Here is an 11,866-nt window from a genome sequence, read left to right on the forward strand (position 1 = left end):
AAAGTCCCGGCAGCAGAAGCTCAGAGCAGACCAGCACACCATGCCCACATCCAGAGGAAGAAAGTCAGGAGTACGTGCGGCAGCTTGGTTGCCTTTCTTCTCTATGGCAGTCCGAGATCCCCCGGCTAGAAAATGGTCTTGCCCATAATTAAGATGGGCTTCTCATATCGAGTCACATAATCAAGATAATCCCTCACCAGGATGCTGAGAAGCCCATCTCCCAGGGAATTCTAGCTCCTGTCAAGTGGACAATTAACTAACCAGCACAGGATGATAATTTGAATTTATGAATTAGATGCAGCAAGAAATCAGCGATAGCTAATAATGCAATAGAATTGCATACTATAATAAAGTTCGTTGGAACCTTTGAGTTATTTACTTCTGGGATTTTTTCCACTTAATTTTTTTTGGAATTCTGTTGACTAAGAGTAGCTAAAATTGCAGAGGGCAAAATTGTGGTGGTGGGGTGGAGCTACTGTACTCAGTGGTGAGAAAAAGAACAAATACCAAGGGAAATGGCCACCATGATTTGATTTGTTTGGATTTTTTTTTTTTTAATAACTAGGGAAAATCAATTTTCAATTGGTACAGAGAGCCTGAGAAGATTCGAACAACATGGTTTCAGTAGGAAGTAGGGAAACCAAGTTGTTTTCAAAGCCTCTGGATTCTACAAAACACAAAGCCTATTGTCCCCCTAGATATTAAAATGAATTAAGATGTCTCCATTGTCCTCTGACCCAGACATACAAAAAGGAAAGGGAGAGGAATTATCACAGACTTCTGCCTCTGTTCAAATCCAGAGTAGTACTTGTCAGAAGGAAAGCATTTCTAGTTTAAAGGAGCCTGGTTCTTACTTTCAGTATGGTAAAGTCCGTCACAAAACAAATAGCAGCATCCTTTCCACCTCCAGTAGCAGAATTCAGCCCAGCATCTGTGGTGCTCTGTACCCATTGGTTCAGCAAAAGAGGATGGAAAACAGGCAGGAAGGAGCTGTGGGGGATAGCTCAGCTGGTAAGGAGCTACCCGTATAATCATAAGGACCAAGGTTCGATGCCCAGTATCCATGTTGCACCCTGGACGTGATGAAATACTCTCAACTCTAATGCTGGAGAGGAAGAGACAAGAGGATCACTGGGCCTCAGTGGCCTCACCCAACCTAACCAAACCAACAAGCCACCATTCCAGTAAAAGACCCTGCCTCAAACAACAAGGCTGACCTGTGGCTTCCATGCATATGTGCAGACACATAGATGCACACCTGCTTCTTCTGCACCCACATAAGCATGCATGCACACACACACACATACCCCATTGGTCAGGAAAAGATATGCTCTATACTGAATATTTGCAGATTTTTTTTCTGCCACTATCCCTAAGCATTATAGCATAACAGGTAACGGAGGGTTCACACTGTGTTAGGAAGTATGAGCAATTTCAAGATGATGTGACGCATAGGACAGGAACTGTGTGGGTTTATGCAAACACTGTGCTATTTATTTATAGGACTCAGTCTTTGGGGATTTTGGTATCTCTGGAGGTCCTCGGACCTACCCCTGCAGACACCTAGGAACAGACTCACATTTCCCATGTTGGGGTTGCACCCATAGTCAGAATAAACTAGACGTAGAAAAAGAAAACGAAAAAAAAAATCATGAAAAAATACAATAAAACTCACTGTTACTTATAAAGATTTCTATAACCAAAAGCAGCTAAGCTTTCCAAGTCCCTGATGCTTTACCGAAGGTATATTGTTGCAAGTTAAAAATAACCCACAGTAGCACTAGCTCAGGCAGCAAGGCTGCTACCACTTAACCTGCAATTTGGACACTTTGTATAAGAAGGAAAACGGGTTGTCTTATGCCATAAGGAGCAGATGCTACTAATTAACACACAAAAATGTCTAAAACAGAGTTAGAAAAACATATGAGTTTGAAAACACAAGTAGAAACAGCTTCGGAGAGTAACAGCCAGGCAGGATAATATGATGGGGGATAAGGGTTGGATTTTATTTATTTTTTTTTTTTTAAGACAGTCAATCAAGCTGGTAAGCTTGCATAAGCCTTCCTGTAAATAAAGTATGGATTTAAAGGAAAGTGCCTGATAAATATTGCTTCTTATTTTTTAAAAACAGGGAGAAGTATGCACCATATATGAGCCAGAGTGTTCAGAGGGAGATATACTCCATTGAGAAAAGCTGTTATACCAGGAAGGAGAGGGATTTAAAAGGTTGGGATAAATTTGGGGAACGCCCGTGAGGTCCTGACCATAAAGTCCAAGACCACAACTGTTAGATGCTGCAAGAGTAAATTACGAAGCAATAACCTGAGCCGGGGCTGGATATGGAGCTCAGCTGATAAAGCATCTGGCATGCACTACGTCATTGCTTTAATCCCCAGCACAACATGAACCAAGTGAGCGTGGTGGTGTATGCCTGACACTCCAGAACTAGAGAGGCAGAGGCAGGAGGGTGCGCATCCAAGATCACCCTTGCTCTGTAGGAAGGTCTAGGTGGTCCCAATATAAAACAAAACAAAAAGTGGTATAGGCCAGTAGTCCTCAGAATATCCATCACTTAAACCTAATCCATTCATGCTGTCCCTTCCTTCCCTCCCTCCCTCCCTCCTTCCTTCTCTCCTTGCTTCTTTCTCTCTCTCTCTCTCTCATTACAATAAGGCTTGGGGGCTTATGAATGCACAGCAGACCCTCAATTCTTTGGTTATACCTCCAGCTCTCGAGTCCTTTTAATACTCCTCAAGTTTGTCAAGGACCTCAAAAGACTTTTTGATTAGGCAGATTATATTTAGCAGCAATGCATTAGAAATTAAAATGAAATTTTAAAACGCTCAGAAATCCCTTTCTGCCTATGCTTGTGTGTGTGTGTGTGTGTGGCATCTGTGCCTGTGTGTATGCATGCTTGGATATGTGTGAGCATACAAGTACAGCAATATACATGTGCTAGAGGTTGATAATCTTCCTCGACAGCTTTTATCTTATTCTTTGAAGCAGGGTCTCTCAATTAAATCCAGAGCTTGTTGATACACATATCTAGGAATCCCATCTGTGCCTTCTGAGCACTGGAATTACAGGCAGCCCACCAGGCCCACCCTGCACTTACATGGGTTCTGGGAATCTGAACTCCTGTCCTCACACCTGTACAGCAAGAGCTTTACCACTGAGCCATCCCCCAGTCTCATTCAAGAGCCACATTTCCTGGATGTGGTGAAGCGCAACCTTTTGATTCTTCAAAGGTCAGGGGGACTGAACACTTGTAAGGATGTCATATAAATGCAACCCAGAGCACCCTCACTGCCCGCATCCCTGTCTTTCCCTCTGATAGCACATTTACGAAACACGCTCAGTGAAAATGTCAGTCACCAGGAAGGCACTGTTTCCAGTGCTTTCTACATCCTCTGCTCCCTCAGGTCAGTTTGCTCAGCATCATTCATCAGGTCCCTCGGTCTCCATTACTTTCCTATCTATCACTTCAGGAGCTTTTCTTTGCATTAGCCCAGATCCTTCTAGATTATTCTTAATTCTTATCCAGATATTTTCTCTCCAGATCTGTGCCATCTCTCCTTTTCCTCCACAGTGTTTCTATCAGGGGCTCCATCAATGTAGCCTCGCCTGTATATCCTCTGTCTAGGTGCCACACGGCCTTCCTTGTGTGGGCATGTCTCTCAAAACTATTGGTAGACAACCAGCACCCTTACAACTTCTGGTGACTCAGTTTAGGACAGTGCTGAACCCTTGAAAACAAACTTGCTCCCATTTCTCTCTAATTGGTTGATGACTAAGAACACAGTCATGGTGGGTGAAAGCATAGCTAAGTTATAGAGTATGTGCTTACAGTGTGTGAGAGATACCTGGTTCAGTGAAGAGGAGGAGAACCAGAGGAAAAGGTAGGGGAGAGGAAGGGGAGCAAGAGTGAAAGGAGGAACCAGAAGATGAAGAGAAGTCAGGGAAGGACAAACCAGAGGAGGAACAGGAGAAGCAGGAGAGGAAGAGTCAGAGAAGGGGGAAGAGAAATAACAAGCACAGTTTTTAAAATGTGGATTTTCTTTTTAAACTTCTTTCCTTTTACTCCTAAGATTAGACAGATTAGCAGTATAATTCTTCCAAATGTTTTAGATATTACTAAGGAGGCTGGCGTTCTCAGCAGTGTAGCCAGCACTGTTCTGTGAGATGTTCCATGCCAGCTTTTCTGGAACATTCTCAGAAGGAGAATTAGTTCTTTCCTAATGTGAGCTAACATTAGGGGGAAGTAGGGCAGTGCATTACTGTTTGGCAAAAAGAACCCGAATTTGGGGTGTGTACAGCAATCTTAGATCTTGCCCATTCTAAATACTTACCCATCCTTAATGCCCCACCCTCATCAGTAGCTCCATGGTTGTTCAAGAGTTCTCTATCCATCTCTGCTTTCCATAGCACTGCCACCAACAAGCATGAGTCTTTTTAATAATATTAATATTACCATTTGGACCACAGCATATATGATACAGAGCCAGAGCCTGCTCTATTTATCTTGGCTTCCTAATTATTCTTTGAAAGCCATGCTATACCTTTTTAACTGGTACAAAGTGCATTTAGTGATAACAGCCCTTCCAGGTTACTTCACATTCAACAGAATTTTTTTTTTTCTCTCCTCCAAAACTCTCCTTTCTCTTAGACAGAGAAAGTAAGTTGAAGGCTTGTGAACTTGCAATAAAATCATGGCCAAGAGCAGACTATTGGGTTTATCAACCATCTATGTAGCCATTAAGTTAGGAAAGGTGCTCTGATGGGCCCTGACTTGTGACTGTGGTAAACTTTCCTACCCAATTGGTACCTTCCCACCCAAAAGCTCCGTCACCTAGGTGACAATGCTTGCCCTCTTCTGAGACCTAACTTCTCACTCTCAAGCTTCTTTGCATGACTCGTTCTCAGTGGAGATGCTCCGCCACCACAAAAGGTGGGGGAAGGGTGGGGCACAGCTGACCTCTCAGTCCCGTTTCCAGACACTGCCATGTTAGTCTATTTCAAATTTCGTCTTCTGGTAACATTTAGGTTAATTACAGTTTGCAAGGCTTCAGTCTGCTTCCACTTCAGTGCACCTCCTCACACAAGGATGTTTTCCCATCCTGGATTCCTGAACAGAAAAGGGCTGGTGTGCTGATTTGGTGGACACCAAACTCTTCCCACTACTCTCAAAACTCCAAATGAGCAATATTAGGACGGTGAAGCGTCATAAGCTGCTACTCGCAGTGCCCGTGTCGGGACAGGCTATACTAACTCTAGCCCTTTGCTGCCCAATTCCATTCCAGTGTTTTAGGTACTGTGAATTCATCCCTGAGTCCCAGACACTTCAGGCAAACCTAGACCAACTTAGGGGGTTTCCTGCCTCTGGTTCCTAACCAAGAAAGGAAAGCTGCAGGGTCACCACTACAGCAATAGCAGCTGGTAAGAGGGGACCATGGCAACACAGTTCCTATATGTCCAGTCAGGATGGTTCTCATATCGTCATCTCACTGAATGATGCAACCTGGACACACCAGAATCATTCCCTCTGCTTTCTCCTGAGTCTCCCGAGTGGGTACCAAACTGTATCAGTTCTATTTCCAGGTTTTATCATCTCAGTATTTCCCCCTTCTCACCTCTCTAGTGCCACTGTGTCCTTCCTCACAGAAGTCTAACAACTCCCCAGTCAAATCTCGACAATGCCACCAAACCTGGCTCTAGAAAGGTCCGGCCTCAGTGTAACAGCGCCCCTCTGCCCATGCTTTCTGTGGTTTCAGTTACTTGAGGTCAGGCCTGATCCACAGATACTGATAGAAAAATCTCAGAAACAGGCAATTTCTAAGTTTTCATTTGCACCCTATGCTGAGGAATGTATACACACAGAATACAATTGCGGTGCTGAGGGTGATTGGGTTGAGCCAAAGAGAAGAGAGAAAAGTGGCAAACAGGGGACCTTGTCACCCTCATAAAGAAAGGAAGCCATGTGCTGAGGTTGCTCCTCAGACCCACAGCATAGTAAGAGACCTTGAGAGAATGAGTCATGTCACATCTTTAAAGGATTTTATTATAGTTTTTCTATGTTACCAGTAGCTACTGTTGCTAATGCTTCCAGTGCCTGACTTCTAAATTAAATTTCCCTGGACAGAAAATGTGGGTAAAACACCAGGATATGTAAGACTTGGTACTCTCTGCTATCTTAGGCTTTTACTGGAGGTCCTGGAACATGTCCCCCGTTGATAAAGATGGACAACTGTACACCTCAAACTGAAACTATAGATGACACTGGGACAGTGACATGCTGCTTAAATGATTACTTAATGACAGAGGGGTTTCGTCCCCAATACGGAAAGAAAAATGTCCCACTCAGCATTGCCAAGTTGCTAGGATGCATTTCAGGACTGCTTGGAAGGCCGCAGATTTCAAACAAGATTAAAAGTCAAGCTGAAGAAAATAAGATGACTTGGGATAATTTTTAGACAGTCATAAAAACAGAAACCAATGTTATTTTTAATCGTTGGCTCACTGTAAACCGACAAAAGATGAATATGAATTTGATCAAGCGAGGCATAACTGCGGCGGCTCACCACGGCCACATGCCAGCAACTCCACTTCGTGTTTTATGCCAAGGTTACACGTGGAACATATCATATCCTTCCCAAACCATCCTCATTACAGTGAATTTGCTGTAGCTGATTCTTGAGGGGATGACATCATGATGACTCACAAGAGCGTAGTAAATAACTCTTCGCCAGTGAGCTGTCACAAACATCCTTGCGAAGTTTTACACATCTCCAAGGAAGTGAGACATTTTGCAGGGGAGCTCCTAAGACGGAGAATGCTACAGCCCCTTCACCCACACACAGAACCGCACTTCGGAGAGAAATTCTACCAGCTACCTGTCCACAGGAAGAGGGTGTGCTATGAATGGGGTCCTCCATAAGTCTGCATGCAGTCCTGAAAGTACACACAGAGCAGCGCGATTTCTCTGCAATTCAGAGGATAGGAGAAATACAGAGAGGCTGTGAAACAGCACAGAAACCATGTGATGTGCAGGAGATCCTCAGATTGCTCTATGAAGAAAACGGGCATGAAGAACCACAAGGAGAGGAATTCTGCACTCTTTCTATCCCCAAATGCAACTAATCAAGTTGTTTCCAGAGCTAACGTTTACTGAGCAAGTACTCTGTATCGCAAATGCTCAGAGGTGCTATTTCTAGGCTCTGGAACAAACCTGTAATGATAGCTTGGTTGTGCCTGATTGAAAAGAGACCCAGAGAGTCTATTAATTTGCCCAAAGGTCTTTAGTTATTAACAAACATTAGGAAGCCAAAGGTCCCTTTTGTATCAATAAGAGTTCATCTCAGAGAGGTGACACTGTTATAAACCATCAGGAGTCAAAACTATTAGATTTTTAGTGTGAACATGCCTTAGCATGACAGGGGTTTTGCATCTACTAAGACTCAAATCTTATAGAGATGAAAACAATATAAAGAACAGAAGCATATGTTTATTTGGACTCGAACGTCAGCATTATGCAGCAGTTTCATCTTGAGTTATTGAAATGTAGTTCTGCTTTAACATAGGGACTCATGACCCAGCTGGATGGCTTAGCAAGTCAAGGCACCAAGTGCCAAGTACGATGGCCCATGTTTGATCCCCAGGACCCACGTAGTGGAAGGAGAAAACCAACTCCCACAAGTTGCCCTTTGACCTCTGTGCATGCTGTGGCATATCCATGCCCCGACCCCATATACCTATGCACATGCTTGAGCGTGCACACATGTGTGCACACATACACACACATACATACACACACAAATAAGTAAATAAATATGATATATTTTAAAATAATATATATTCACATTTCTACAGCAATATGTCTTGAGTGTTATACCAACAATTTCATGCAACATGAGCAGCAGAATGGTGTTCATGACATAAAATCCCAGGGTTAGAGGTACAGCCCTGTCATAGTTTATGTTTAACATCCAAAGTCTATGCCTTTGACCTATCAAGTCCTCCAAACTGGCCCCACCCTTGACCTACTTAATGGGGCTTTTGGGGCCCAGGATTCTGACTTTTCAACAAGCCACTTCCTCACCTCCCCAAGTGAGGATTAAACTGTCCAGATGTTGGAGGCCATTATCGAGTGCAATGGTTCTCAACCTGTGGGTCGTGACCCCCTTGTCAAACCTTCATCTCTAAAACCATTTACATTACGATTCATAGCAGTAGCAAAATTACAGCTGTGAAGTTGCAATGAAAATAATTTTATGGCTCCTGAGGGATGTATTGAAGGGTCGCAGCACTAGGAAGGCTGAGGACCACTGGCCTAGTGTGCCTTCCCCCACCTGCTTCCGTCTCCCTCTTGCCTTCTCCCTTACTGGAATGTTTTTGTCAGTTTCAACAACTTCCTTCATCTCTTTCCAAATGCTTTCTGTCACTCTATATCAACTGCATAAAATAATCCCTCTGGGACACTAAAAAGAAGGATTTTTCAAAAAGCACATTTTTAATAATTTTTCTCAAGTTAGTGAAAAGAAGCACAAGGCCGTAGCCTCACACGTTATGGACTGGGATAGGCAGAATAATAACCTCCCCCTACAAAAAGGCGTCCATCTCCGAACCTCTAGAAGATACAAATGCCTTCCCTGGCATCACTGACCTTGCACTGGTGATCACGAGGGGCAAGGGGGGACCCTCCACTGCACAGGTGGGACTAGAGCAATCACAACAGTTTGAAAGTGGAGAAAGGAGAAAGGAGTGTCAAGGAAGGAGTAACTGAAGGAGACAGGTACAGCGGAACTGCTGACATTGAAGATGGAGGATGCTGCCACACAGCTAGAAGTACACATGGCCTCCGGGAACTCTACCAGGTCATGAATTTCCCCCCCGGAGCCCTGCCATCAGTACAGCCCTCCTGCCTGTGGTATGCTCAGATCCACCTTAGCTTTGTGTTCTAAAGAACCTTCGGTGAAGACACTGTCACTTGATGCCACTAGCTTGTGGAATCTGTCACAGCAGCAAAAGAAGCCAACACAAGCACCTTGAAGAAGGCACACACACGAGTCAGCTCTAACATGCAGGCCATGGCCCAGCAGTCCACACCTACACTTTTTGGTCCTTTCCCAAATGTGTAAAAGCAAAATCCAAGATAACTAGTTCAATGGTCTATTCTAGTTTGCTTCCCTATCGCTGTGACCAAAAGCAACTTTGGGGGGAAAGTGTTTATTTGGGTTATTGGTTCTGGTCCAACATCGGTGAGCACTGTTAGAGCAAGAACTCAGGGAAGGAGCTTAGTGTAGGCATCTGGAGGTAAGAACTGTTGCAGAGACCATTCTTCCTGCTTGTGCTCAGCAAGGCAGAACTACCTTCACAAGAGTGGCACCATCTACATCTATGGTCTGGGTCCATCTATCAACTAACCGTTAAGGAAAATGTGCCTAAATGCCCGCATGACGATCTGATGGAGGAAATTTCTTATTCAAGGTCCCTGTTCCCAGGTATGTCAAGTTGACAACAAAGATTAATCATCCTAAGTTCACACCCTTTGTCAACTTGACACATGAACAGATGGCCCTTTAACTAGAACCTTTCCTTTCTTGTTTGTCCCCAAGATCTCATGTCAGTATCATAGTACAAAACACAGTGCATCTTTTTTAAAAAGTCCCATTGTCTTTCTGAACATTCCAATGATTTAAAAGTCCAAGTTCTCTTTAAACATTTAAAGTGGCATGTTGTAAGATAATTAACAACGTATACACTTTCTCGCACCAAGACAGAAAAACCAGGGTATAATTTCAATCAGATCAGAGCAAAACAAAAAAACATGGCCCACATGGTTCATTTTCCAAGCGATGCTACTTCTCCCCACTCTCCTAGTCCTACAGCACATCTTCCACTAAAACAAATAGATGGGTCACTGTTTTAGAAATAAGGGAATTGAGAAAGTTGAAAAGAGGGTTTTTTAGCTCCAGACTTAGCAGCATTTAAGGCCAGATAATTTCATGGTGGAGGAGTATTCTCTGCACTGGTAGGTGTTCAGCAGTACTTCTAGCCTACATATGGTTCCAGATTCTATACCCCTTGATGTCATCCCAATGGTGACTATCAAAAATGTCTCCATATATCTTGGTTAAGACCCATAGATCTAAGATGTGCACCAACTCTTCGGGTGGTCTCTCTTCAGTGAATGATAACGTCAGCATGTATGCAATGACTGGCAATCCTGAGCAGGAAATTCTTGGGGATACAAGTGGCCCAGGTTTAAGAGTTTTTTTTTAAGATTTAGGAATACTTTTATATAAGTAAATTGGATATCTGGTGGGTAAGATCTGAGTGTAAAAGCAAAATTCATTTGGTGTCTCCTGTACAACGTGTAGCACACCTCGTCTGAATGTCATTTTATATAATACTTTAAACAATTTATTTTTTCATAAAACAGGCTTTAATGGGATTTTCTACAGTGGCAGGTTGGTGCTCAAAAAGTTTCAAATTTGAGTATATTTCAGATTTTCACAGTAGGGATACAAATATACACTCTTAAGTTACAGCTGGTCTCATTCAAATGAGTTTCCCAAGAATTCAGGCTGTTTGGCATTTCAAAACAGCTCTAAGTCAAAGATTCAACCACAGACTTCTTTTTTTTTAAAGGCCCCACTACACTTACTCCCAGCCACAGGCAACGGAAATACAACCTTTCCACAATGACCCTCAGGCCAATCCTGTGAACAAGCTCACCATCTAGGCTGCTGACATGGTTGGGGGCCTGGTGGTCAGAGGCCAACATTTCCTGCTGTGTGTTAATACTATAGCTCACAACAGCTTTCTTGCCTTGCTGTCATTAATAAAAACTCCTTCAGTTAAAATATTCAGTGCAGTACAGACCCAGAGGCAGGGATGGGCTGGAGGCCTGGCTCTGGCTACAGACAGATGTCCTGGAATCAGATCCTGAGAAATGGCTGGTGTCCTGCAATTGGAAGTCAATACAACTAAAGAAACAGATAATTTCCTCAATGAGTTCTCTCCAAGAAAATGACTTGAAGATGCTAAAAAGCCGGTTCTGAGTAGTTCTGAATTCTGCCCCAGCTTTCAGTTTCAATTTCGAAATGACAAAGCAGGAAAGAAGATAATGGAAACATTTGGCCCTCTTTTTACTGAGCTCTTAAGCAAAACTACAGTTTTCAAGGCTGGATGTCAGGTTTACAGGCGCATGAGGAGGTCAGCAGAGAGTTACCGCTGACCAGAGTTGAGATGGTCTTGCTGGCGGTGGCTGGGAGTTACAGAGACGGGTGACTGTGCAGAATGTTCTTCCAGGAATGTCTGCCCACATCCTTGGTGACTCGAAATAACCAATGGCCTTTCAACATAGCAACTGTATTTCATCTCTGGAGATTAACCCACAGTCAACCGTGGCCATATTGTCCAATGCTATAACGATGACCACATGTTTTCTCAGAGGCTTTTCTCTACTGACACAAGTCTAGAAGGAAGGTCCCAGGAATCTGAAGAACTAAGGGTCAAGGTCATAAATCAAAGGCACTCGTTTACAGATTCTCCTTCCTTTGATTTCTTCAGATATTTTACAGTTAAAATGAAAGAATGATATTTGTGGCAGTCAGCTTTTATCATATGCATGAGGGTGAAAGAGGATTAAAAAAAACCCCTCGGGGCTCAGCAAGTGGATAAAGATGCTGGCTGCGATGACCAATGACATGAGATAGCCCCCAAGTACCCACATGAGAGATGGAGAGAATCACCCCATACAAAAGTTATCCTCCGACCTACACACACACACACACACTCACACATGCACATACACACACACACTCACACATGCACATACACACACACACTCACACACACATGCACA

Source organism: Acomys russatus, chromosome 3 (genome assembly GCF_903995435.1).
Source record: "Acomys russatus chromosome 3, mAcoRus1.1, whole genome shotgun sequence".
Lineage (NCBI taxonomy): Eukaryota > Metazoa > Chordata > Mammalia > Rodentia > Muridae > Acomys > Acomys russatus.